Source organism: Chlorocebus sabaeus, unplaced genomic scaffold, assembly GCF_047675955.1.
Source record: "Chlorocebus sabaeus isolate Y175 unplaced genomic scaffold, mChlSab1.0.hap1 unalloc_scaffold_388, whole genome shotgun sequence".
In the NCBI taxonomy this organism is placed as follows: domain Eukaryota; kingdom Metazoa; phylum Chordata; class Mammalia; order Primates; family Cercopithecidae; genus Chlorocebus; species Chlorocebus sabaeus.
The window spans coordinates 13,028-38,442 of NW_027327690.1; the positions used below are offsets into that span (position 1 = coordinate 13,028).

Consider the following 25,415-nt stretch of genomic DNA (forward strand, 5'->3'; position numbering starts at 1 on the left):
CCTCTCCTGTCCCCACGGGGAGGGGGGGCCGAGACCGCAGGCGTCGCTGGGCTTACAGATCCCCAGGCTGGCAACCCAGCGAAATCAGGAGGGCTCGGCCACGGCCCTGGAGGGAGACGGGTACTGGCTCAGGTATGCGGCACACGGGTCCTCATTTCCATGCGGCGTCACCTACGACAGCGTCGGGTGAAAGCCAGTGGGGCTTGGCATTCCTGGGATAGACGGTCCTGGAATTACAAGGGAAGCTTTTTTACTTCTCCCCTCTGATCACATGAATAAGGTCACCTGACGCCCGCCCTTCGCACCAAACATACAAACTGTTTTTCACACAAGACTGTGATGGAGCTAGCTCTCAGCTGAAAGCAAATACGTGAAACTTTATTTTCCCCATTTTGGATGGAGTGTGAAGACTGTCAGCAATCCAGGGCCCCAGTGTGAAGCAGAGAACAGATGATCTGACTCCCGCCTGAACATTTTCTTCCCTCCCCTGTCTTGGATATTGAACACCCTGAGAGCTACTGAGTCACCCACATTTGCAGGTCATTTATCCAGCCACCAAGATAACGTAATTATGCGAGAAAAATGCTTTCTCAGGGCTTTGTCATACTCAACAAGGAAGCTCAGAAGGCTAGGGAAGGCCAAGAAAGGGGGAGCGTCCTCCAAACAGACAAAAACCGAGGAAACCTGTGCAGAGACTCTCTCAAGAGAGCAGAAACAGAGCCCGCTGTAGCCTTTTAGGCCCTGTTGGCCGCAGCCCTGCATTAGGTGACACACTTTCCACAGATGCATCCTGCTGGACCCATTTGAAAAGTCCCGCTGGCGAGACACTGACACCCACTTCCAGCTCCTGCAAGACCGGCTGCAGCCCCACTCCACCCCGGGGCCAAGTCTCATTGGTTGGGAAGGGGATCTCACTGCTCAAACACTCCCTGCAAACAAAAAATCCAAAACCCCTCTTTAAGTATGTTTACTATAACCTCAAAAGACGACTCATCCCAAGACCATGGAAGATACACACACCTGACATCTGGTGGGCATCAGTGTCCAACGCCACGGCTTCCGTGTGGCGTGTGAAGCTGGAGTCCTGTCACGGTGACTCAGGCTGGGGTCTGAATAGGGGTCTTAAAAGCAACTAAGCAACTAGGACGTACACCCCAAAACCCAAGTCCCCACACTCATGTACCTGTCAAATGCTGCGTGGCCATCACCACCAGATGTGAACCAAGATCGATCTGTATCCTGTGGCCCTCATAACCTCCGTACATGCCTGGGCCCAGCACAGGCCTGCACGGTACCCTGCTCACCTCCAGTGGGGCTCTCTCCTGCCAAGGGGGATGGCCCTGAATTAAGTTGAGATTTCCAAAGCTCTACAAAAGTCATCCTTCCTCCTGCTGGTTCAGAAGGCCTAAAGCCCTGAAGACACCAGTGAGAATTGAGCTAGCCTCTTAAGACAGCTCAAACACCTACACACAGAACGCTGGACCTCTCTGCCCTGGAGAGCAGCCGATAACCCACTGGGCTAAACAGAAGGCACAGACATCACACACCCAGAAGCAAGTGGTGCTCACGTTTGCATTCCAGGAGCCGCCCATGTGAGTCCCCCCCTCCAAGGCTTCCAAGTCCCACTTGATTGTTTTCATCATATCTCTATAACATCAGAGACATTATATCTCGTGGTATCTATGAGATCGCCTCTACTTTTACGAGCACATATGCTCCCTGAGTTACCATGGGATGAAACTGTTCCAATAAACCCAGCGTAAGCTGAAAATATCCTAAATAGAAAGTGCATTTGACATAATAGTTTCAACTTACAACGGGTTCATCCAGAGGTAGCCCATCTCGATTCGAACAATGCACCGAGTGTGACTAGTTCACACCATCACAAGGTTGAAAAACAATCACAAATGTAACCATTGTGAGCCAGGGACCATCTGTATTGTGGCTCCTGTCTTCAGAGACAACAGAAACCTCTTCTTAGACAAGAATCACGATTTATAATCCTCAAAATGTTTAACTAAAATTAGTTTAACAATCTACAGGTTCAAACAAAGCCGAAGTAGGCCCACAAGGCCGTTTGTGCCATTCACTAAGACACATGACTCTGTAGTAACCCTCACCACAGCCCCTCATGGTGGGTCCCACAGGTGGCTGAGGCTTGTGGCTACGGACACTAATGAAACCAAAATCAGTATGCAGGTGCAGTCAAGTCATATGACTTCTCCACTAGAATATGCACAAATATTCATCAGCAAATCTGATCTTTGCTTTACCTCCCCCTCCCATGACCTAAAAAGGAGTCCACCACACACACACCCCACTTGAAAAAAAATTCGTCCTTGCATTCAATTCTGGGCATTTGGAATAGACCTAATGGGGGATTAAACCTTTCCTCCAACCCATTGATTAGTCTTCTTAGAGGATGAAGGATTTTGCATAACACAAGTCAGCATGTAAAAGATCTTGTATAGAAACATACTTTCGAGTGGTCGTCATAGTGATTCAATATACAAAGGACCCAACACACAGCACAATGTCTATTAGAAGAATGATTAATTTGTTCCCCTAAAAATCCTAATATCTACATAGAAAAAATACCCTACACACATTTTATCATTCTTTACCAGTATAGTCATACAAAGGAGTATCACAAAAGCAAAAGAACACATTTGGTTTGACTCACAGTTCTAAATTTAATATAAAATTGCAAAAACCACCAAGACAAACATGACTATGAAGTATTTAACGATCTTCACCTAAATTCAAGTCACCATTCAACCACCAATACCTCTGCTCTCCTTACAGGAACTTTCCAAAAGTCAATTCTGGAATTAACAGGACAAATTTTTCTGGTGATAGAAATTAGGAAGAAATTGGTTGAAGACTGTTCCTTGGCTGTCAAATTTTTCTCAATAATATTTTGTAAAATAAAAGCGTCAAACAGATCTTTACATTAACTTACAATCTATCAAGCAATACTGGAGCAAGCTTTAAATATTAGCCACATTCTCACAAGACAGGGATGCCCTCTCTCACCACTCCTATTCAACATAGTGTTGGAAGTTCTGGCTAGGGCAATTAGGCAAGAGAAAGAAATCAAGGGTATTCAGTTAGGAAAAGAAGAAGTCAAATTGTCCCTATTTGCAGATGACATGATTGTATATTTAGAAACCCCCATTGTCTCAGCCCAAAATCTCCTTAAGCTGATAAGCAACTTCAGCAAAGTCTCAGCATACAAAATTAATGTGCAAAAATCACAAGCATTCTTATACACCAGTAACAGACAAACAGAGAGCCAAATCAGGAATGAACTTCCATTCACAATTGCTTCAAAGAGAATAAAATACCTAGGAATCCAACTTACAAGGGATGTAAAGGACCTCTTCAAGGAGAACTACAAACCACTGCTCAGTGAAATCAAAGAGGACACAAACAAATGGAAGAACATACCATGCTCATGGATAGGAAAAATCAATATCATGAAAATGGCCATACTGCCCAAGGTAATTTATAGATTCAATGCCATCCCCATCAAGCTACCAATGACTTTCTTCACAGAATTGGAAAAAACTGCTTTAAAGTTCATATGGAACCAAAAAAGAGCCCGCATCTCCAAGACAATCCTAAGTCAAAAGAACAAAGCCAGAGGCATCACGCTACCTGACTTCAAACTATACAAGGCTACAGTAACCAAAACAGCATGGTACTGGTACCAAAACAGATATATAGACCAATGGAACGGAACAGAGTCCTCAGAAATAATACCACACATCTACAGCCATCTGATCTTTGACAAACCTGAGAGAAACAAGAAATGGGGAAAGGATTCCCTATTTAATAAATGGTGCTGGGAAAATTGGCTAGCCATAAGTAGAAAGCTGAAACTGGATCCTTTCCTTACTCCTTATACGAAAATTAATTCAAGATGGATTAGAGACTTAAATGTTAGACCTAATACCATAAAAGTCCTAGAGGAAAACCTAGGTAGTACCATTCAGGACATAGGCATGGGCAAAGACTTCATGTCTAAAACACCAAAAGCAACAGCAGCAAAAGCCAAAATTGACAAATGGGATCTCATTAAACTAAAGAGCTTCTGCACAGCAAAAGAAACTACCAGAGTGAACAGGCAACCTACAGAATGGGAGAAAATTTTTGCAATCTACTCATCTGACAAAGGGCTAATATCCAGAACCTACAAAGAACTCAAACAAATTTACAAGAAAAAAAACAACCCCATCAAAAAGTGGGCAAAGGATATGAACAGACAGTTCTCAAAAGACGACATTCATACAGCCAACAGACACACGAAAAAATGCTCATCATCACTGGCCATCAGAGAAATGCAAATCAAAACCACAATGATACACCATCTCACACCAGTCAGAATGGCAAACATTAAAAAGTCAAGAAACAACAGGTGCTGGAGAGGATGTGGAGAAATAGGAACACTTTTACACTGTTGGTGGGATTGTAAACTAGTTCAACCATTATGGAAAACAGTATGGCGATTCCTCAAGGATCTAGAACTAGATGTACCATATGACCCAGCCATCCTATTACTGGGTATATACCCAAAGGATTATAAATTATGCTGCCATAAAGACACATGCACACGTATGTTTATTGCGGCACTATTCACAATAGCAAAGACTTGGAATCAACCCAAATGTCCATCAGTGACAGATTGGATTAAGAAAATGTGGCACATATACACCATGGAATACTATGCAGCCATAAAAAAGGATGAGTTTGTGTCCTTTGTAGGGACATGGATGCAGCTGGAAACCATCATTCTTAGCAAACTATCACAAGAACAGAAAACCAAACACCACATGTTCTCACTCATAGGTGGGAACTGAACAATGAGATCACTTGGACTTGGGAAGGGGAACATCACACACCGGGGCCTATCATGGGGGAGGGGGGGAGGGATTGCATTGGGAGTTATACCTGATGTAAATGACGAGTTGATGGGTGCAGCACACCAACATGGCACAAGTATACATATGTAACAAACCTGCACGTTATGCACATGTACCCTACAACTTAAAGTATAATAATAAATAAATTTAAAAAATAAATAAATCATGCTGCTATAAAGACAAAAAATATATATATTAGCCACATTCTGTCAGGGCTGACATTAAATCAGCCTCAGTCTCATGTCTTGCAGCATCCACAGCTCATTTTCTCAAAACCACTTAAGATTTCAAAATTAACTCAGTTAAACAATGTAAGTCATCTCCTTGATCTTTGACATGAAGGGGTAATTTTCCCCCAAAATAGTACCTCTTTCCTTGACATGATTTAATCTGCAGTTAGAGTATTTAACAGGGTTTTTTTCCTTCATAGAAAATAAAATATACACCTTTCCAATATGAAAAACACTAACTGATAACACTTTTGACCTGGTTCAGCTATAGTTTGTTTTTTTTTTTTTAGTTTAAAAAAGGAACCTAACTACATCTTTGGACCTTATGTGAGGTCGTGTCCAGGGTCACTGGGACCCCCGCTTGGTTAGTGCAGCCAGGTACCAATTGAAGACAGAAACCCAAGAGTTCACTCAAAGCCCCTTCCCAGTGGTTCATCCTAGTGGAATCCATGGGCACAAAGGAATACAGCATTCCACGGAGGGCTTTGGGGATAGGCTGCTTGAGAACAAAGAAGTGGCTCACGTCCCCCCAAGTATAAAAGTCAGTGACTGCTCCCAGCTTCAATGCAGCATCATCCACATCAGCCAAGGTCTGGAATCACCCGAGACCCCATCAACAGGGGATGAACGGAACGTGGCCCGAACATACACAGAAGCAATACTCCACCACACAGCAGAGAGCCCTGTCATCTGCGGCAGCATGGATGGAGCTGGAGTACATTACGTTAAGCAAATGAGCCAAGCAAAGAAACAGCGCATGTTCTCACTCAAGCAGGAGCTGAGAGATCTCATGGAGGCCAAGAGTAGGTGGTGAACAGGGCCCAGCAGAGCCCACTCATAAGCAGGATGGGCAGAGGCTGGTAACGGGCACTAACAGCCTAATGGGAGCACAAGACCTACTATTGACAAATCAGCAGGGGGATGGCAGTGGGTCATCTACTGTGTATTTCAAAACAGCTAGGAGAGAATAATTTGAACATTACCAGCACAAGGAAAAGAAAATGTTTGAAGTGAAAGACATCCCAAGTACCCAGATTTAATCAATATAGGGATGAATCAAAATATCACATGCATTCCGAAAATATGTATATATATTATGTATCAACAAAAAGAAAAACTAATGACAGAACCATTTGCGAAGCACGTGCAGGAGAAGAATGGGAAGCCTGACATGGTGGCTGTGTGTCCCCACCCAAATCTCATGCTGAACTCTAACCCTGTGTTGGAAGTGAGCCCTGGTGGGAGGTGATTGACTCATGGCGGTGGTTTCTAATGGTTTAGCAAAATCCCCCCCAAGTGCTGTCCTCGTGACAGTTCTCCTGAGATCTGGTTGTTTGGAAGTGCATGGAACCTTCCCCTTCCAGCCATGTGAAGGCATGCCTGCCTCCTCTTCACCTTCCACCCTGATTGTAAGTTTCCCCAGATGTAGAAGCCTGTACAGTCCACAGAACTGTATGCCGATTAAACCTTTTTTTCCTTATTACCCAGCCTCAGGTAGTTCTTTTATTGTAGTGGAAGAACAGTACAGTTCTCAGGACCAGCAATGTTTTCCTTCTACCCAGTGGCCAACAAGGTCCCACACCCTAGCTGGTTTTCTGAAGCCTTTGCCAGAACACTGAGGCTGTTTTGGGGATACTAACTCCCCATCTCTGGCAAACCAGATGGGGCATCCTATTTCCCTTTTACCACCTTTGAGAGAGACCCCACCTCTGAAATGACCTCTGCCAGGGGCCTCCTTCAGCAGCAGCAAAGCTGAGTATTCCTTGCACTTCCCTTCTTCTGAACAAGTGAACATTTTAAGCTTGTTTTTCCATCTTCCCAGCTCATTGGAAAAAAAAAAAAAATCTTATGCTTTTTATACACACACACACACACACACACACACACACACACACACACACGAGAAATGCCATGAGGGCAGGGGCTCTTGTTTTCCCAGATCTGAGCCTGGCCCTCAAACACTAGCTGAATTCCTACTAACATGATATCCAGAGGCAGAAATGCAAATATCCCCACGACTTCAAATACCCTAAGGATCTAACAGGCCTAGTGGCCCATGTAACTATGGTTTGTGCAGGGCCATTCAACTAGTGTCCAAATCCCTGTCCAAGTGAGCTCTTTAATTTTAGGACTTTTCAGACAGCTTTTTTTGGTTGTTCTGTTTTGTTTTTGTTAAAGGGATCTATTACAGTTACAATCAAGAATATCCCAGGCCGAGTATGGTGGCTTATGCCTGTAATCCCAGCACTTTGGGAGGCCAAGGTGAGTGGATCACCTGAGGTCAGGAGTTCAAGACCAGCCTGGACAACATGTTGAAACCCCGTCTCTACTAATACAAAAATGAACCAGCCATGGTAGCAGGCACTTATCTCAGCTACTCAGGAGACTGAGGCAGGAGAATGGCGTGAACCAGGAGGTGAGGCTGCAGTGAGCCAAGATCATGCCATTGCATTCCAGCCTGGGCAACAGAGTAAGACTGTCTCAAAAAAATAAAAATAAACCAATATGCCCACTTACTTCTTCACCAATGTCAGATATATCAGTTAAAACAAAAATGTGAAACATGTTTTTAAATTTCAGTGTTGAATTTAACCATATCTTTTGAGATATGGAGATAGAAGTTCCCCAAGGATCAGGGGAGAAAAAAGTTAAGAAAATTTCAAAACCTCAGGAGAAAAACAAGTATGGGGTAAGACCTCAAGGCAAAACTTTTTCTTTGTACTTTGATTTCAAAAGAACAGAGATACCAAAAATATGAAGTCTCCCATCTGCATTTTATACTCCTCTATGTCCTTTGAAAGGCTGGAGATGGGATCCCAGGTTCCAAAGTGCCCGGCCACGGCTCACATCAGGTGGATCCCTCTACATCCTTTGAAAGGATGAAGATGGGATCCCAGGTTCCAAAGTGCCTGGCCACGGCTCACATCAGGTGGCATCTTTCACAGCCGTTTACTCCCCTGTGTCTAGAGAGCTCTGTGGCCCAATTTACACAAAAAGGTCCTAATTTACACACGTTCATCACTTTGAACAAAGTCTCAAGAAATGAGACAAATATTGATACTCCACAGAAGTATTCTCTTCCGAAAAGTCAAGTGTCAGGCTTCCATGAGCCAGGCAGCTTGGTTACAGAAAGCACTGGCTGACTTGCTGGTTTAATGTTAAATGCATTTAAAATGCTAAGTGATCCGGCCCCCCACAGTGGGTGTGTGTGTTGAGCTGGCTGTAGTAGTGATGCACACAGGACCATGTTCTTTCCTTTGGTTTTGCTTCAAGCAGAGCACCCCACACCCAGGAAGAGGCCATAGGATGGCATCGAGGTCTAGGACAGTTCTAAGGAGAGCTGCAGGCTGACTGCCTCATCCATAAATAGTCTCTCATTTCAGAGGAAATCATTGAACAGAGTTCATAACACGTGAATGTTAAAATTTCTTATTTCTAATTTCATCGCATTAGAACTTTTGAATAACAGATGTGCACCTGCTCCAAGTCAATGAGGATGCTCGGACAGTCTCTCACAGGTCCTCCGCCTCCACATCCCACCTAGAAAACGTCAGCTCAAGCCGATCACAGCGCAGTGCGATTTTCTATAATGTGCACGCCTGCATCTCAGCAGAGATGTGAATGTCTAGAATGTGCCTGACAGGCCCAGGAGGAACTGCAGCAGCTGTGGGGACACACTCCGCTTAGGAATCCGATTTGGAGGGAACTCAAGGCAACTAAAACTAGTTCCACTGTTTTTTCTTGGCAAGGCTTGACCAGGGAAACTTATCACTGTTGCTAATTCATGGTAATTGGGATGGGGACTTAACAGTAATTAGAGCAATTACAGAATTTGCTAGTCAATTACAATGGCACAGATTCCTGAGAATGGAAGAACTGTTGCCCAGGAATAGAGTTCAAGATGTCCTCCCCATGCCCCGGGAAACATGGCATTTCCATGCACCCCTGCTTTGGTCCCCCAGCCACCACCCTCCTGATCTCAGCCATCTGATGGCATCACTCCCCACAGCTGGAAACACCTGACCTCTTGTCACCCTCCCATCTCCCCTGCCTTCTTCCAGCCCGGGGTCTTCAGGGATGCCCACAGAAGGGACCAGGAAACCAGGGCCTGCATTCAAAGTCCTCCACGGCAGGACAATCACCAACGGCCAATACTCCCAGAACCTTCCACCTCTAAAACGCTGCATTCTCTTTGCTATGTACACACGGAAGCATGTCAGGTTCCACCTAAAGGTATCATCAGGTTCCACGCTGGTCAGGAGCCCAAGCCTAGTCACTCTGCGTGACTCAATTCACCATCCACCGAGAAGCCTGCAGTTTGGATGGTGGATGCATTTCCCCTGAAGACTCAGAGACGGGAGCCTGGCCAGGGAGACCCATCAACCCCAGTCCCTGCAAGGCCCGGATATCCCCTCTGCTGTCTGCACAGAGTACCACAAGTCTAGCAGTGCTGGCTCTGTGGTGGGATCCATCTGAACCTGCAGAGGACCCGGGGCAGAACCGTGCAGCCTAGCTGCAGCCAGAGGCCTAAGGGATTCCCACAAGGCTCTCCAGCCAAGGTGCCCTCACCACAGGCAAAGCCATGCAAGAGAACTGCCTGCTGAACTGGAAACGTCCCAATCTGCTCAGCCAACACAGAAAGACAACAGCCACCTACAGCTGCTGAGCCCCGAAACGTGGCCACTGGGTCTGAAGGGCTGAATCTGGAATTTAATCTGTGAAGTACTTTTCAAATGTGTTTAGCTATGTAATCAAATCTTTATTCTAATTAAATTTAAAGGAGCCTCTGGATATGGGCTCCCTTGTCAGGCATCACAGCTCCAGGGAATAATGGGAGAGAGAAGCCCAGAGCCTCTCTGCATTCTCCACGCTAATTCAACACGTCATCATAAGGAAAGGCACTCCAGCAGGAGAGGTGTGCACAGGAAGAAATGGATTGGCCCTGACACAAGCATGACCCCCATGGCATCACAGCTGCCTCAGCCAACAGGCAAAAGACAATGATGCCCACCTGGACAGGCCACCGGATGTGATGACGCAACCCAAGCCCTAGGCCCACAGCAGCCAGAGACCACCCGCTGCTCGTCCCGGGTGAAACACAAGCCCTGGTCCCACAGCAGCCAGAGACTACCCGCTGCTCATCCGGGTGAAATAGGCAGAGCTACCTGAGCCCTCAAAAGCAGGAAGAATTAAGGAGGCAATTCCCGCGATTCCCAGGACACACATGACACACCTCGGAGACAGACACAGGCTTCGCTGTGAAAGTGCAGAGGATGGTGCAGTCCCTAGGTGGGCTGCTTCTTCCAACGATCGGGGAAGAAACCAGATCCATTTCCTTGTAGGAGAACCATTTGTACCGTGATTAGACAGGAGACAGAAGGTGGCTGATGTTATCAGATCACCAAGCACCGCACGGCTGCTTCTCCAAGGAGAGCCTGGAAACTTGCAGCCACCCGTGTAGGGGCTGCAGTGTTTACAATGGAGACATGGGTGACTGAGGTCTGGCTTCCTCAGGGAAGCTAAATTTGAACTTTCACCACTGAGGAATCTGTCATTTACAGTCACTCTCCCTCAGTGCAGAAGAGGGCTCAAGACACTGCACCAGACTTCAACACTCAGGGTCAAATTCACAAGTTTTACAAAATGTCTATTTACTTGGGATGCCAGAAGAGATGTAGCTTCACACACACACACCCCCGGGTTTGCTTAGCCCCTCCACCAGTGGACCTCACCAACGGATGACACATCCACGCCTCATCCATGGCAGCACAGAAAACCACTTGGAAGACAGCCACTCCCACCAATCTTCCTGGTTTTGGTGTTTAAAACCTGCATCTCATACGTGAGATTACACTTCTCCGAACAACAGACATTGCGACTGTCATTTCACCCAAAAGGGCTTTAAGAAATGACACACGGCCCAGATGCCACAGGTCGCAGGCCACCGTACTCTAGCCTAATTCCTTTGTACCTGTATGGAGGCTTCACAGATACAGCCCCGTCACATTAATGACCGTATGAGAAGCTCAGGGCAGAAACGAACTCAATGCTGAATTTTTACATATTTATCGCCCTTTTATCCAGAAGACAATGGAGAAAGGCTGGGGCAGATCACCTCATTGAGTGTAATGACTCCAGCCACTTCTCTTCATCCCAGGTCACTCCCTCAAATCACACGCTTTTGAGAAACCAAAGCCATTCTGTTCTCTTCACTCTGGGTTCCAAGTACTAAATTCCTCCATTTTATATCTGGACTGCAATCTGATACAAAATTTAAAGCTAATTTAGGTTGCGGTAATAGCTCCTATTTACGTTATAGAAAAGGCATGAATGAAAACTTTAATCTGTTCATAGGACCAATTTTGTAAACAAACCAATTATTCAAGCAATGATTGTCTACAGTTAGATGCAAATTACTTTGCTCATAAAAGATTTTCCAATAGGCATTTTTAAATCCATGGTCTGTATTTCCTGAGCCTGTCTCTGCACCTTCCCGAGTGCACAGGACTTCTCAGGGCATCCCATCAGCAGGCCCACTGAAGAGAACAAGCCCGCAGCCCCCAGCCCAGCAATCAAGTCCGAGCCCCAGCAGCCCCTCATCCAGCTGGGGCTTCCTCACCAGCACAGCACCCAGAGGACTCCAGGTTTAATGCCACGTGTGCATGGAAAGTCGAGTGCTGGAAGGACCACAGTGGACATTCTACAAATGCAAATTCCCTCCTCAAACAGCCCAGCAACCCTCTACCTTCCTCAAAGTACCCATGCCAGGCAGGCATAGAGTCTAATGGGGTGCCTAGGAATCAGCATTTAATATGATTCTGATGAATAAAAAAGTTTGAGAGGCCGGTCAGCGAGAGGCTGCCATGGTCTCCACTGATTTGCAGGCTCTGAAGAGACACATCCAGGTAACAGGTCAGACAGGACAAGGATGGGGAGGTGGAGGGCAAATCCCATAGGCCACCAACCACCCCGCCATCCCCAGAGACTCCGTGATTTAAGGAGAGGCAAAACCAGGGAGAAAAGATGCCTGCACCACTCGAGGGACTGAGCTTTCACCTAAAGCGTGCAGCATGTGGCTGAGGGTCAAAGTTGGGCAAGCCAGGAGCACAGAACGGGGTTCACAGGCCCAGAGGTGCCCCCCACACCCAGACCTCCCAAGCACTGCCTGTCTCCTGCTCCCCTCTATTGTGTTGGTTTCTCAGCTGCCCCCCACCACCTTACACCTCTCTACAAGCTTGGTGAACTGAAAATAGCACGGGGGTGTAAGAGCTGGGCTCTGGGGCCAACATCCTGCCTGAGACATTAGTTCCACCCTACCCAGCTGTGATATGAGCCCGAGATTTCTCAAATGTGAGATGGGAAGGAACTGAACCCACTTCCCAGGGCGGCTGTGGAGACTGAGATCACATATAGCCACACCTCGGCGTCCAGCACACGTGGGACCCCAGCCGCGTTGACCCTGATGGGAATCCCTCTATGCCCCCTCTGCTACCAGAGCCAACTCCCACCAGTAGCTGTGGAGGGTGCGTCCTCTATTCCCACGCCACTCACCTCCCATCACTCCACACAGTGACCTGCCGCGCAGCAGCCACCAGCAAACCCAGCCCCACTATCCAGGCTCCTGTGGATAACCGAACCCTCACCTTGGGGCGTCTTCTACTTGCGGTTCCAAAGGGGGCCGAGAAACCGCCCTCAAGGGCACTCACCTGTTCCTTATTGCACGTAATGACGTGTCACGCAGGTCCACCAGCAAACCCGGCTCCACCATCCAGGCTCCTGTGGATAACCGAACCCCCACCTTGGGGCGTCTTCCACTTGCGGTTCTGAAGGGGGCCAAGAAACCGCCCTCAAGGGCAGTCACCTGTTCCTTATTGCACGTAATGACCTGCCATGCAGGGCCACCAGCAAACCCGGCTCCACCATCCAGGTTCTGGTAGGTAACTTCCCCCACCCCGGCTTCTTCCTAGGTGTCTGGGAGGCTCAGAAACTGCCCTCCAAGGGCACTCATCTGTTCCTTATTGCACTAATACCTCGTTTACAGAAACCCACTTTGACTTCCAGCACTGCAGGTGTGACAATTTAGGAATCCTGCTTGCTTGCAAGCTCCAAGAGCTTGAGATCATGTCCACCTCACCAGCATCCCAGAGACACAGCACTGTCCCACTGTTTAAAATTCCAAAATACTCTTTCAAAATGCTAGTGGCATTTGGTTTGCACATAAAATGCTAAACACCTTCAAGTGAAACAAGTATCTTCAACAGTTTGATTCAATCATAACATGTGAGTTACACATCTGCGAAGTTGTAAAGCCTCATGCATTTATAACATTTTATGCATGGTCAAATGATTAATATAAATTATGAGAATCTCTAACAGGTTTTTTTTCTGACATTAGATGACCAAAGGAAAACTGGGTTCTGGCTGACTTGTGGGCCTGTAGAGGCAGACATCGGCTGACACAACCAAGCTCCTTCCCACTGACATGGCCTCATCCCAGGCCCCTCACCCGGACGCCCGTAGGCCCCTGGAGGAGCAAGCTGACCTGCCCACATTTCTCAAATGCACAGCTGTTGCTCACACTGCAGATGGAGCTCAAGGCACGAGCAGGCCACCACGCTAAAACTACCACGCAGCGTCCACGCCAGGTGATGGTGGTTTTCACTCCATCCCAAAGCCCCATATTTGAGTTTACAGCTATGACTACTAAATGGATTTTTAGAACCTCAAAAAACATACTTTGTTTGCTTTTATGCAACAAAGTTAAAAGTTTATCCCTCAGATACAGGCTCTGAAACTGTGGAATAATTATTTCGGAACAGAGCCTCTGCCAGATCAGGATAAGCACTTGGGACAACACCCCGTGACCTCAGCCCACACAAACCCATCCAGAGACCTCCCGCACTGCTCTGTAATTTCTGTGGATTTCTGTAAACGCGGTATTAGTGCAATAAGGAACAGATGAGTGCCCTTGGAGGGCAGTTTCTGAGCCTCCCAACCACACGGCCATGTTCAGGCTGAAGCCGCACCACCTGCAGAAACACTGTCCCTCCCCGAGGTGTGCCTGGCTTCTCCCTTTTTCCAGAACTTAACAAAATCTGAAAGGACAGGTCTGTGTAGAAAAACACAAACTACTTGCGATTTCTTTTCCCAGTTCAGCCTGTAGGAAGCTCCTTTCAGCCCTCACCGTTTTCTGACTGTGGCTTGGTTCCCATAAGAAATAAAGTCAGAAGCCGGGCGCAGTGGCTCAAGCCTGTAATCCCAGCACTTTGGGAGGCCAAGACGGGTGGATCACGAGGTCAGGAGATCGAGACCATCCTGGCTAACACGGTGAAACCCCATCTCTACTAAAAAATACAAAATATTAGCCAAGCGTGGTGGTGGGCGTCTGTAGTCCCAGCTACTTGGGAGGCTGAGGCAGGGGAATGGTATAAACCCAAGATCCGGGCACTGCACTCCAGCCTGGGCAACAGAGCGAGACTCTATCTCAAAAAAATAAAAAAATAAAATAAAGTCAGAATTCTAGTCCCCGTCTCCTGGGCGGTGTGGCAGGCATACATACCTTCAGTTACATGAGGAAAGGCGTGGCAAGCCCCCTTCCTTCAGTAAAACTGCACAGTTCCCAGAACCCTGATGCCATCCCCCTCAAGCCACTCTGAACACCTGGACAGAGCACATTTCAATGCGTGCACCTTTGTAGGCTAGTTTTCTATTTCTCCACTAAATCACCCCAAATTTAGCGCCCTAAACACTGACTTATTTTCTCACATTTCTGGAAGCTGGAGTCCAAAACAGGTCCCACCAGCTAACGCCCAGGTGTCAGCAGGGCTGGCTCTGGGGGAAGCGAACATCTCCTTCCCTCCTGTGGCCTCTAGAGGCTTCACACATCCCCTGGTCCATATGGCACCCACCAGTCTTCAGAACCCACAACAGCCCTGATGGCCCAACAGGAAGACGCAGAACGTCAGGAACCCAGGCTCCAGTGCTATGGCCAAGCCTCCACAACCTCCCAGCATCTCACGCACTCCCGTGCGAGCTAGTATAGATTCCACTTTAACTAGTGTCACCTGTGTAAGGGGTAAGTGCCCAGCTGTGAACTGGTTAACCTCACCCACACAGACGCCGGGAATAAACTCACAGGCCATGGACCACTGCACAAGCAATGAGCGACCACCTGTTCGGGGACCTCCATGGCCCAGCAGAGCCCTCCGGTGCCTCCCCATGGGCTCAGGGACCGGCGGCCAGGGTCTGCAGAGCCAGAGGGCCCTGGATTTAAAAAAAAAAAAAAAAAAAAAAAAAAAAAAAAAAAAAAAAAAGGCAGCTCCTATGTTGGGACGCACCCGCCCGTGGTTGAGTTCCCGGTACTTTACGTAGCCCAGGTGGACAAGCCGCTCCGCGTGCAACCCCATCACCAGAATAACGTCTGCACGTGGCGACTGCACGGGTGTCCACCCCTCAGCCCAGCTGGCCGCGCTAAGCACATCGCCGCCGTGATGCCCAATCAGACTCAGCTGCTGGCACAGCCCAGGCATCGGACCCCAAGAACATTCCGGATCACAATTCACAGTAGTGATTGCGATCAGGGCCACATGTGGCTGAATGTATTTACAGGAGGACGCCACAGCCGATCTATCTGGACTGAGAGCATTTCCCACTGTACATTCTTACAACACCATTTTATTTGCACTTTATTAAACTTTTATGGCTTTTTCTGCCTATCTACTTTATGGGAGTGTTCTTGTTCTTATGACTGCAGTGATACTTCAAGCTACAGCTATCAATGTGTAAAATTAGTTTGGAAGGCGCCTTATCATTAAACATTTCACAAGCAAGCAATCAGAGGCACCTAACCTGGAGGCCCGTTTTCTTCTCTGAGCCAAACCTACCTTGGACTCAAAGAAAACAGCACACGGAGAGGGGCTGGATCTCCAGCACTCATTTCTAGGGGGCCTCCTGGGGAGCAGATATGGAGGGAGAAGCCCTGGGCTACGGCACTGTTGTACTAAAGAAAAGTCCATTTGGGTAAATGCAAGCACCAGACTTAAGAGATTAAGCAAACCATGAAAAGAAACCACTAACTACAGCTTCTCCAAAACAGAACTAAACTCCCTTTAGTTTGAATTGGAAAAGCAGAAGTGATGATCAGGATACAAAAGAAATGACACAGTATCTGAACACAGGAGAATAAACAAGGGCCACTGTCTCTTCCGGTGTCAGTGGGAGCCTCACATCTAAGCTGGATTTAGAAGGTTGCTACTTTGGACTGAAAGTTATCCCCAACCCTAGGTTGTAAGCAAGTGGAGTAGAACGCTTCAATTATTTCAAAGTTTAGAAGTAAAGTTCTGCAACTCTCACAACCATTTTAAATGGTGTGAATTTTAAAGTGACTCAATCTGTTGGCTGGAGTATCTAACGGCTTAACCACAGGGTCATGTTGGAAAATTATTCCAGTTGCTTTTGTTTTTCCTACTGAAGATGTATTTGAACGTTCTTGTAGTTTGCAGTTGGCTGGTTCTGATGTTTGGTCCTGAGGAGGCCCAAGTACCCAGAGAGGAAGAATCTGAAACCTCAAGACACTCCAGTGCTATCTGGGGAGATGGAGACCCCAACCTAAGGGCTACTGACAGACTCAGCATGGGCGCAATCCCGCCTGACGCAATGGGCCACATATTTTCCGCTTACAAAACAACATAAGCACATACCCCCAGGTGTGCACCCATGCTCTGTACACGCTCATGTCTGTCCATGCCAATACCAGTACACACCCCCAGGTGTGCACACACGCTCTGTACACATCGGTCCCCGCCAACACCAGCACACACCCCCGGGGGTGCAAACACACTCTGTACACGCTCACGTCTGTCCATGACAACAGTACACACCCCCGAGGTGTGCACACATGCTCTGTACACATCTGTCCCTGCCAATGCCAGCACACATCCCCAAGGTGTGCACACACGCTCTGTACATGCTCACACCCCTTCCTGCCAATATAAGCACGCACCCCCAGGGGTGCACACACGCTCTGCACATACTCACATCTGTCCCTGCAGTCTGAATTAAACAGTCACGGAGAGGCAGAAGAGGAGGAGGAAAGACGCAATGGGCACTGAGGTCCTGGGCCGGCTCCCCTCCCTACCTCGGGAGACACCCCTCATGTGATCCTGCTGTCACTCACCCTTCTGCCTCCATCCTCCATCCTCCCATATGGATCAGGAGGACGCCCACTGCACAGAGCTGTGATGAGCATGAACAGAAGATGGCAGGAGCTCATGCCAAGGTGCTGAGCACGGGGCCTATGGAGTGCTTCTTTCTGCTGTGGCTGATATCATTAAACAAGAGGCTGACACAGCTTCCGGAGAGAATGTCACTCACTGAGAAACTGAAACGTGTGACCTAGGAGCCTGTGAAGGTCTAAGAACCAACAAACCAAATGATTTTGTTTGTTTTTCAAACACTGTAGCCTGTTTTTTCTTTTTTTAATGCTCTACCTTGGGTATCATTTAGTTTAATTTCAAAGTAAGTCCAATAAATACACAAAATCACAGGACTGAGCATGGAGCATTGTTTCACTTCATGTCCTCCAGCCTTTAGGACACATTAAGGAAAGACATGATTCCAGGATTCCCATTAGAAAGGCTGCCCTGAGGCACCTGCTGGGACAGCCAAATTGCAGCTGTTGATGTTGCCCCCAAGCTGCTTGGATGAAGCAGAAGATTCCTGAGGTCTCTTCTCTTCTGTGCCTCACCCAGGAGAGAAGGTGGAGGGAGAAAGGTGAGAGAAGACAGGAAGAAGGAGGGGGGAGGGAGGGAGAGAGGAGGGGGGAGGGAGGGAGAGAGGAGGGGGAGGGAGAGAGAGAGGAGGGGGTAGGGAGGGAGAGAGGAGGGGTAGGGAGGGAGATAGGAAGGGAAGGGAGGGAGAAAGGGGGGGAGGGAGGGAGGGAGGGAGGGAGGGAAGAGGGGCATGTTCCATCCACCAAGGCAGCTGCACTGCAGAGAGAATGGAGGGTGTGTTGCCTCTCAGGACAGCAAGTTCAAGCTGTTTATAATTGTTAGTGTAAACAGTGACCAGCTGAGGACAGGGCTGTAATTGGAGTTGACAACATTTTATTTTCATAGTTGATATTGGGGACCTGGATCTAAAGCACCGTGCCTTGCCCTTTTGCCAGATGGGCCAATGCCTCTCTATACTTAAGTCTATTTGACTAAATACCTGATATTGACTAGGAATTATGTTGTGTAGGATACCCCTTACCACAGTAACGTCAAACTCACGTTCTCAATGCAATTTGCTCAGGGACTGGCTTCTAACTCTGGGTGGGAATGTTAAACTCAGTCCAGTTCAATTCAATAAGCATTTATCAAGAAAATCCTAGACCAAGAGCTGTGTTAGACACTGGGTAGGGGGTAATGGGGATACGAAGATGTAGAATTAGGACTCAAGAAGCTCAAATGCTCTCATTTAATTCCCTAATGCAATTACCCAGCTTCAACCTGAGGGCTGTAATGTCTAAATTCACTTTTTCTTCATTCCAGTTCTACATAACAAAGCATAAATAATAATAGAGGAATGATTCCGTGTTGGACTATTCAGTGGACAGAGAAGAGCATTCTGACCGGCGTGAGACACTGTCTCCATTTCCAGGGAGCCTGTGACGTGGCTGCACGGAGCACACGCGTGAAGATTCAGGAGCACGAGCGTCAGGTGACGGGAGGAGCACGGAGGCAGCACCAGACAGATGCCTGCCGAGGGGCCGCTGCAGCCGAGCTGGCCGGGAAGGTCACGGGAGCGGGCTCAGGCGTCTCCCTCCAGCCACACTTGGTTTTCATGAGGACGCGTGCAGGGAAGGGGATGACACCGAAATGCTGTGGTGCTGAGGGGAGGAGGGGAGGAATGCAGGGTTGAGGGCTGGCCACCACCCCTTGCGTCCCTGCCCCTATGAATGCTGCCAAAATCAGCCCCAATGGGGAGAAGTGAGGTGGCTGAAAGAGGTGGACAGACTTGGCTTCCATGGAATTCACAGATTCCAGTCATTAAAATTACCTTCTGAGTTTTCATTTGGAAAACTTTGCAAAGGTACTTAGGGACAAAAGGCAGAAGATGAAACCAACACAGTTGGGCTCAAACCGCCGCCCTTCTCCTCTCTGCATCCAACACCCACCCTGAGCCCCTGAGTGCGAGGACCCGGAGCTGCCCAACCCAAGGGCGCGGCCCCTGACCAGAGGAGGGAGCGGCACAGCGGGGCCCCCAGCATGTGGATGGCAGGATCTGTGCTATCTCAGTTCCAAGGCCCCAAGCAGAGAAGGCCTGGGGCTCCCAGCTGAAGCTTTGCTGTCTCCTCTGTCACCAAAGTCGAGAAGGACTGAGTGAGACCAACGCCGGACCTGCCGGCTCCTCAGTGGCTGCCGATGTGGCCCTCAGGCTGCGGGTGAGACTGTCTAGGGGAGCCCAGACAGCGGTGAGAATCACAGCCACGAGTGCTCCAGGGGACCCAAAACACAAGCGCAGCCTGAGGAAGGCAGCGACCGCTCAGATCCCCGTCCAGGCTTGTGTGCCACACTCCAGAGGCACACGGCATCAGAACATGGCGCTTTAAGTGGCTTTGTGGGGTGCAGGAACACAAAGTGGGGCCTCGAGTGGCTCAGAAGTCACTCCCACCAGACAGCGGGGACCTGGGCGGCCCCTCTGGACGTGGCTGGAGTCTCTCCAGGGCGGGCTCCAAAGTTCCACGGAGGAGGTGAGAGTCCGTCTTGCTCTGACCTGAGAAAGGCCCCTAATAGGTATCCTGAACATGCAGGCACACAGCTGGCTGACTCATCTGAAGGGACCTGCTGTTGCCACAAGCCAGGGAAGGCTGGAGAGAACTCGACTAACACAAGAACCTTGCCCAGGCACCCACCTGGGGCGCCCACGAGAAAACTAGGGAAGCTGTGAAGACGGAGGTCTGCACGGGGCTGGGAGAACCCAGGGAGGAGCCGCACTGGGGACCAGGTGGGACGGAGGGCTGGGCCTCACAAGCAAAGGACGGAGGCGCTCAGTGCCATGAAGATCCCGCTGCACCCACAGCTGCAGGCGTGGCTGGCAGCACGAGCTTGGTTGCAGGGGCCCAGGAGCACGTGTGTTTGGCAGGAGCTGCCCTCCTGGAGCCGCACTACGGGTACCGTCATTTTAGAGGCAGGCACCTGATATCAACGATGACAATCAACCATGCCACCCTGAATTATAGCCGTGTCCTCAGCGGGTCACTCTTTACGCTGACAATTACAAAGAGCTTGAACTCGCTGTCCCAAGAGGCGACAAGCCCTTCATTATCACGGCGGCAAGCCTCTGTGCGGCCCTCCACCCCCGCCGCTTCCCGTTGGGGGCAAGTGAAGTCCCGTGACGGTGACTCAGAGCCAGCCCAGTAGCTTCAGTGCAGGAAAAATCACAAACACTCAAACACATCCTAAACATGGGCAGTTGGTAGGAGCCGATTCCTCAATTCAACCTGTTCGGAGGCTTTCTGGGCTAGCACAGCTCTGATCACAGGCTTGCGCTTTCTGCTCCCTGTGAAGGGCGGCGAGGAGGCCGGGCTCTGCCATTCTGCAGGCTCCACTACGTGAAGTCTGCCCGGTGGCCTGTGCCAGACAGTGTGACCGTTGCCCGCAGCGAATACTCGGCACAGCAGAGCCGGCGTGGGGAAGAACAGAAAGTGCCCTGTAAACCCTCAGAAGACGCTAAGCCACGCACGGCCTCACGTGCACTGCGTGTCAATCACGGGAAGCAGGAAGGAGCTCTTAACAGTTCCAGTAAATGCAAAGGCCGCCCTGGAAAACTGCGTGAAACTTTCTGACGACTCACAGGTGAGGAGCCACTGCCTGAGACACAAAGGTAAAGAATTAATCTGAAACTGCATATTATAAAACTTATTTTTAAATGACGGTGCTTAATTGAAAAGACTCCCAAAGAGTACTGCATTAGAAAGTGACAGAGTGAAACCGTGAGGCTGACCACAGGAGTCCCTGGAAAATTCACCAATGGGGACATTGTTTCCCAGTGTCAAAACTAGGAAACAGAAGAACCGCACCTGATAAAACATTCAATTAATCACTTGAGTCCTCCCCACATACGAAGCTATGTTAAAAAGTGTTCCCAGAAGCTAAAGTGAGCAGGAGGGCTGTGAACACACAAAGAAAGAGCCACTTCGTCTGCGGACCACGACAAAAGAAACGCTAATGAGTGCCTATGACATGCTGGAGTCCAGGGCTCTGGGTACAGCTGTGACGGGGACACTCAGGGTTCCACTGTCCAGATGGGAAAACAGGGTGGAAACACCAGGGAGCCTGTCCCAAGGTGCAGAGCCAGTGAACGGTGGTTCATACTGGGCCAATCCCAGCTGCCAGGCTCTGGGGCTCCTGGGGACAGAAGCCTGTTGACTTCGCTCTGGTGTGTGAGAGGCGGCAGCATCCCCCAAAGGAGCCTGGAGAAGTGGTGTTACCCTCCATCCCTCCATCCCCTGTCCCCGGTGTTACCCTCCGCCCTGTTCCCAGAGTTACCCTCCGTCCCCCCATCCCTGGTGCTACCCTCTGTCCCCTGTCCCCAGTGTTGCTCACCATCCTCCTCACCTCCGGGCCCCTCTCCCTGTCCTCCCTCATTTTCCTGTTCACCCAGAGCACGTCACATGACTCTTCCCTTTTCAAGAGGCTCAGCTATACCCAGAGGCATTCCAGCCTATTCAGGACAGGACACACACCCTGGGGAAATGCTAACACAGGGTCGGAAGGGCCTGAGACCCTCACTGTCACCCAGGAAGGATGGAAGAGCCCACGGTCATGCTGCTTGTGAGGCAGGATGAAAACATCTGTGTCCAAAATATTATTTTCACTAGAACTGTTCAGACCATCCGTGAACAAATCAGTTAAATACCAGCAAGGGCCATTCCCACTTATTCTCTGGCTACAGTTTTCCACCCACCAGCAACCACACTTCTAGGAATTATCCCTAATGCAGTATCAGCGCCTTGTGCCTTTAGGAAAACCTCTTTCTCTCCAGCTTTGTCCTCCTTCCACAAAAGGTGCCTCTGACTGCCTCACTCACCGTACCAGGATTTCGCTCGGCTACAGAGGAAAATCTGCATGGGGCTCAGAGGTGGGTGGTCCCCTCATGGGCAGCAGCTCTGTGACATCCTCCGAGGAGCCTGGCCCAGGCCTGCCCCACACACCAGGACTCTGCCTTCTGGCCCTCGGGCCCCCGAAGCTGCTTTCCCTACAGGGGTCATGCCTCGGGCAAGAAGGCCGGACAAGAGTCCAGGGCTGCTGTGGGTCGGGAAAGCCTCCTGACACCTCCCACTCCAGGACCCCCCATCAGCATCCCAGCATCTGGACCTGTGTCACCAGCCGCTCTGCCGTGCAAGAGAATTGGATTTTCAGCTGGGTGTGCTGCTTCCCTAAACAAAGTAGGGTGTTGTTACTGAGGAAAAAGGAAAAAGCTAGCATCTTCCTGGCAACCCCACGACATCCAGCCACTGGTTCTCACCACCCCAGAGATGTCCATCCAGGGCAGATAGTGTCTTCAACCAAGCGCCACTGACCCAGAAGTGCAGTAATTAGTACACTTTCACCAGAATCACCCACTCCTTCACCTTTACACCCAAGAAAAACATGTTTGCCAGGCAAATTAGATGTCCAGGAGGTGTAAGGAAACCCCAAGCCTGCTTTAAGCCTCAGACTTTTGAGACCGTTGAGGGCTGTGCGCACAAGAGCAAGGCTGCACCCGAAAGCTCTGCTCCTGCCGGACGTCATGGACAGACCACACGGCTCAGCCACATGGACCCTTCCAGGACTTCACGAGAGGGACCTCCGTGGTACATGCAATGATGTGCACTTCGTTCAGCCTCGAACAGACCACGCCCTCGTTACAGGGTCAGTGATCCACCTCCTGCCATCAGCTCCCCACCTCACCGAGGGTCTGCATCTGCATCTGTCATAACTTTGCTGTTTTACCCGGGTACTAAAATGCAGCATCGGAATGTTTAAAGATCTTTAAATATCAACCCTCCGGGTGCAGTTCTTGGCACTTTAATGCGGTCACTCGATGCAGGCCTCACTCACAACTCTGAGGTAGCTCATACCTTTCCTACCTAACCAAGGAAGAAACGAAGGCATGGAAGGTGCAGCTCCTAAGGAGCAGATTAGGATTCAAACCAGTGATCTTCGTCACATGCTGAGCTACCTCCCAGGCTGAGATAACATTCAAAATTAACCAGGTAGAACAGCGTTCCATAAATCAGCCAGAAATGGTCCTTGTGGATGGGCCTCTGTTTATTCCCTGAAGAACAAGACCATTCGCCCAAAAATCCACCTGTGTCACACTCAAATGTTTACATATCCAATTATTTTTAAAATACCCCAATCAAGCATGTTCACAGCCATTTAGAGCCATACAAATTGTCTGCTTTGCTGACAATCAACCCAAGACCTCTGTCGGCAAAGGGCACGGTGCCAGGTCCAGAGAAGGTGGGACAGAGACACAAACAGGAACCGCTCCGTTTCTTTGGGAGCCTCGCTCTGATGGGCCCGCGAAGACATGGCGCAGACGGCGGGGCACAGGCAGAGGGCAGGCCAGGAGAAGGGGCTGCATTGCCGGGAGGCAGTGCTTTGAGCTCTAATGGATGGAACACTGCTAACCAGCGAAGGTGGAGAGAGGGCAGCCGTCTGACAGGACGAAGAGGCAGCAAAGCACAGTTGGCCTCGGGGAACCGGAAGCCACAGGGACATCAGGCTGGGTGCTGCTGTCTGCTGGCCACCGGCTGGGAGACTGTACTGGGCCTGGAGGGACATCCCTGACACTCCCCACTGGATGCCAGGGGCACCCCCAGCCCCAGGTGAGAACCACGGATCCCATGGTGAATGAGGACAGCCTGTGGGAAGTAGGGCTGGGACAGCTCTGCACGGCTTAATAGGAAAGTTGGGTTCTATTTTGTGGGGTTTTGGTCACGCCAATGGCCGGTCAGTGCTGTCCATCAGGAAGTGATTTGAGGATAGATTAGAGAAGGGGCTGCCAAGGCCAGCTGGGCATTCGCTGCCTGGGTCCAAGGAAAAGGAAATAAAGGCTGGCGATGTGACAGTGTGGGGGAGCACAGAGGGAAGGAACTGGTGGAGACACAGGACTGGCTCCGCACAGGGCCACGAGCAGCTACCCGGGGGTCGTCCTATTAATTCTCCTTAGGGTCCAAGAGGCGGCTGTGAGGATCCCTCTCCTGAGGACAGAACTGCTCCAGAGCCACACAGCGAGGATCCAAAGAACCAAGATCCCGGCCAGCTCCAAAGTGGGCGATCTTGACCCCTCACCCGTGGTCCTGAGGCAGGGATCAGAGCCCCCTGGACACACAGACCCTCCCAGGAACTGCAGGAAGGGGAAGCAGACGCCCCGGACCAGCGGCAGGACCCAGGGTTTCTGCCCTCCAGGGCACATTTGGACCAGCCACTGCACAGGTGGACACACGGTGCTTTAACCCGCGCTGGGGAAAGGAGCCCTCGCTGTCAGGATGGAAGGGTGGAGACCCCACCCTCGATGGGGACCGGCCTCCCTACTTTAACCCGCGCTGGGGGAAGGAGCCCTCACTCTCAGGGTGCAGACGGCAGCTCGATCGGGCTGGCCTCCCTGCTAGGCACAGCCTGAGCCACATGACGAAGTCCAGAGAGGATTACCATTGTACACCTGGCCCAGCTTCCGGCAGCCCCCGACCAGGCCACTACCCTCACTCCAACAGCCCGGTCCATCACCAAGCCCCACCCTCTTCTGCCAGCCCTGCCCCCACAAGGCCCCTCCTCTCGCTGCAAGTCCCGCCCCCAAGGCTCAGCTTGCCTGCAGCCCCGCCCCACTGGCTCCACCCCATCGCCTGCAAGCCCCATCCCCAAGGCCCAGCTCATCCCCGCCTACGAGGCTTCACTCCTCACCTGCAAAGAGCCACCCCTTACTAAGCTCCTCCCATCACTTGCACAGCCCCGCGCAACATAGCACTACGCCCTCCAGGAGCCCCTCTTTTCACCCGCGCAGCCCCGCCCTTCACCAGGCCCCACTCATCTGCATAGACACGCCTCTCGCCACGTCCCACTTCTCCCTTGCCCACTTCCCCCTCCTTCTACTGTCCACATCCTGCTGCTGGCCCCACCCCGCCCCTTTCGTCAAGCCGGCCGCGCCCCTTTTACCCGTGAGCACGCTTCTCCCCTTGCCGCCTCCTTCGGCATGTCGGCCCCGCTCCTCCCGCCCATCGCCCTCTGCA

At 50.1% G+C, this 25,415-nt stretch overlaps 1 pseudogene; it reads right to left on the reverse strand.

Annotated features, from left to right (window-relative positions):
• Positions 1-18,599: 18,599 nt before the first annotated feature.
• LOC140711239 (uncharacterized) lies at positions 18,600-25,386 on the reverse strand (annotated as a pseudogene).
• Positions 25,387-25,415: the final 29 nt, after the last annotated feature.